The following is a 3,788-nucleotide window of genomic DNA, read 5'->3' on the forward strand; positions in this document are numbered from 1 at the left end:
TGAAAATCTAGCATGGCCAGGGAACGCCGAGGAAGAAGAAGTATGAATTAGTCTGAGAGCAGTAATGCCTCCTTGTGAAACTGAGTGTGTGTGTGTGCAAGTTTGCATGTCTGCATGTGTGTGCCTATGCATGCGTGTGTGTGTGTGTGTGTGTGTGTGTGTGCATGTATTCATGTGCACTGAAGGAATGAATGAGATAAGGAAGGAAATGAAAGGAAGAGGAAAGAAAGAAAAAAATATTACAAATGCACAAACGTCGTTTTTAAAATGCTGTTTTATTAGATACGGTTGGAAAAATATCAAAACGGGAAGGTTAACAATATTTGAAAGGTATGGACGGATGAAAATAATATATCTTCAACACATTTCTTTTCTTTTGATTAATTGATTTTCAGCTTATTAATCCATGCCGTTAGTAACAAAAAGACAGCAAAAAAGAAATATATATATATATGTGTGTGTCTATATATATACACTATGTGTCTCTACATATATATATATATATATATATATATATATATATATATATATAACAAGCTTGACAAGATCATAAATGTTATATAAAAAAAAAAAAATTTTTAAAACAACAGTTATAATTTCAGTATAAGTCTGTGAGCTACTTTGTGACAAAATTTGAGTATTTCTGTATAAACATAATTTTTGAAAGTTGACAGTTTAATGCTGTGCATTATTACTTAGTCCAAACTGCAGAATCTTGACAATCTAAAACAGTACAGTATTTTCAGATATAGCACATAAGAAATGCGAACAAAATAAGGACAGTCACCAAAACTTAATAGAGAAAAGAGAGCAATGCTATTATGGCAAAAAGGAAAATATACAAGTTAATCAATTTAAGTTTTTAAACTATTATCAATAAATCTTGGTGGAACGGAACTGATTTTCTAGTATTTCAGTTTTGAGACAATTACACATACGAAATGAATATGGAACATAGCCTTTTTTTTCTGTTTATGGAGAAGTAATTCACAAATAGTATTGGTATTGTTTAAGTACCCAATTACACAAGATTTAAGCATATATTTTAAAAACAACAACATTATTCTGATTATTAGACATACACACATGTATGTTTTATGAATCAAATACTGTATGAGGGAAACAATTATTTAAAATGATTATAAATATTTAAAAAAAAAGAGAAAAAGAAAAAAACCCACAAAAAACAGACCATGGAAGCACAAAAATCCAAGAATCTTTAATAGTAAGTTCACTTGATATGTCATGCGATAGTCACTTTGTAAGTAAATGAATTATAAAACAAAATGTTGCTTCACAGAGTAAGCATGTCATAACAACACACTAAAAAAAAAAAAAAAAAAAAATGTTCAACGAAAATCCTGACCAGCAGGATAAGGCAAAAAAGTTAACAAGTAACAACATTCCTTCAACAAGTCTTCAAAAAAAAAAAAAATGTCTTGCACATTCCCATATCCTGCCACAACATGGAATCTCTTATCACAGCTGTTTTGCTGAAAAGGAAAACAGAAAACTGCTTTTTCTTTTTTTTTCTGCCCTTCCCTCTGGTCTGCCTTGGAAAAAAAAGTTACAGATTATGATTGATAAATCATTCGTATTGTCAATGCTTTACGCTTCATTGCTTCATTATTAACAATATCAAGAAATACCCCAGCCACACAGAAACAAAGTGATTTAGTGAAAGGGATTAACAAAATTTAATCATATCTGATCACTAACTGAAACAGACAGGTTAATTAATCAATTAAGCACACATTATTTTATATATATATATATATATATATATATATATATATATATATATATATATATAAAACAACAACAAAAACCACTGCTTTTACAGTGATTATCACAAATGAAAAACAACAACAAAAACAAACAACAACAGCAACACATTAAACTGCATAAATCAGTGTAAACAAAGCGCTTGTTTGTTAAAAGTTGTAGCCGTATCCATTTCACCAACCATGAAATGCTATTGCGTAACCTGTGTCTTCTCCACTCCGGTCTCATACTGTATCTTTTCTTTTAACTCACTCAGTACGGACAGTCCTCTCTTCTCCTCTACACAGACCCCTCGGATGTCCAGTGGGTGTCTGAATGACCCAACCTTTAGCTTCCGTCGTCAGAATTGTGGTATTCTTTGTCAACATTCACCTCTTCAGTATAAGAGCGTTCCGCTTGCAATATTTTGATGATGGTAATTGGGGTGAAACGCTGTTAGCGTCGTCTCTTCCGCCGTTCGTATGGAGAGAGTTAAAGAAGTATGCCTCTCAACTAATGAACAACAACAAAAAACACAGTAAGAACAGTAAGGGCAGTAACTCTATCGACAGTGTCATCTTGAACAACTCTTTCCACCTGTCCATGGTGTCATCTCATGTTTTGTTTCAGCGTTCATTGACTCTGAACCCGTCTCTGTAAAGTAAGTACATGAAGCATGCATTTTAAGAATATTCGATGTCTGTGTACATTTGCCAGGGGTTTTTTTTTTGATGTTCTAGTGTTCTGATGTATGCATTCTAAACAAGTGATTACAAGACACACTGGGGCAAATTGCTGCGCCAGACGATAGGGGAAAGAATGAAAGTGATTAGTTAAGGTGTGTGGGGGGAAAGTGGTGCATGAAAGGTAAAATATGAGTTTGTGAAAGAAGAAAAAGAAAGATGTGGGAAAAAAGAGGAGGTTGGAGGCCCCACCAAAAAAACAACAACAACAAAAAAAAAAGAGAGGTTGGAGGCCCCACAAAAAAAAAAAAAAAAAAAAGTGGGAAAAAAGAGGAGGATGGAGGCCCCACAAAAAAAAAAAAAAAAAAAAAGTGGGAAAAAAGAGGAGGATGGAGGCCCCACCAAAAAAAAAAAAAAAAGTGGGAAAAAAGAGGAGGTTGCAGGCTCCACAAAAAAAGAAAAAAAGAAGAAGAAAAAAAGTACATGAAGCAGAAGAGACTATCATGTTGTGTTGTGTTGTGTTCTGTTGTATATTTATTTGTATTGTTGCAACAAAATTTACAATGAGTCAGGTACTGTACAGTACTGAATAATATAGTATTGTATTGTAGTAGTATTGTGCTGTCACAACAGATTTCTCGATGTGAAATTCAGGCTTCTCTCCATTGGCATGGCAGTGTGCTGCATCAGAGGCAGTGGCTTCATTATATTTGTTTTCTTTTTTTTTTTCTTTTTTTGGTCAGCAAATTTTGTTGTTGTGGGTTCTTTAACATACATGCTGCACATTGGAGCTCAGTTTATCACCTAATTCAAAGAGTTACATGAATCTTAGAATGAACTGCTACAATTTAAAATCTCTGACAGGGCATATAATAATGGCATGAACATCAAACAGCTGTAAGAGTAATAAGAGAAACAGCAACAACAACAGGATTATGTTTCCTGACCCTTCCCCACCATCTCCCTGGCAAAGTATAGCAGAAAAACCAGGGAACGGCCGCTACCACCATCTCCCTGGCAAAGTATAGCAGAAAAACCAGGGAACGGCCGCTACCACCATCTCCCTGGCAAAGTATAGCAGAAAAACCAGGGAACGGCCGCTACCACCATCTCCCTGGCAAAGTATAGCAGAAAAACCAGGGAAACAAAAACAAGACAAGGCAGGAGAAAAAGGTTGGTGCTGCACTGTGCAAAGAGCAAGCCCCCAACTTTAACACAAAGAGAAAAAACTTGTGTCAAAGAGAGCAAACAATTCCAAAAATTTGCCTGGTGAACAGCTTATGTCATAGTTTTGGTCCTCCAAAATTATTTAACTTTTCATGTTGAAAGATACACTTTATG

The 3,788-nt window shown here is 34.4% G+C and overlaps 1 protein-coding gene across 1 annotated transcript in view; it reads right to left on the reverse strand.

Moving 5' to 3' along the window:
* Nucleotides 1-2,957: 2,957 nt before the first annotated feature.
* The window catches only part of LOC143300037 (uncharacterized), a 64,819-nt gene continuing 63,988 nt past the window's right edge, over nucleotides 2,958-3,788 (reverse strand). The window contains exon 20 of the mRNA XM_076613594.1: nucleotides 2,958-3,788. This exon is cut by the window's right edge and continues 378 nt beyond it. The gene's annotated coding sequence lies outside the window, so the exon portion shown is untranslated.

The sequence above is a fragment of the Babylonia areolata genome, chromosome 25 (genome assembly GCF_041734735.1).
Source record: "Babylonia areolata isolate BAREFJ2019XMU chromosome 25, ASM4173473v1, whole genome shotgun sequence".
Taxonomy (NCBI): domain Eukaryota; kingdom Metazoa; phylum Mollusca; class Gastropoda; order Neogastropoda; family Buccinidae; genus Babylonia; species Babylonia areolata.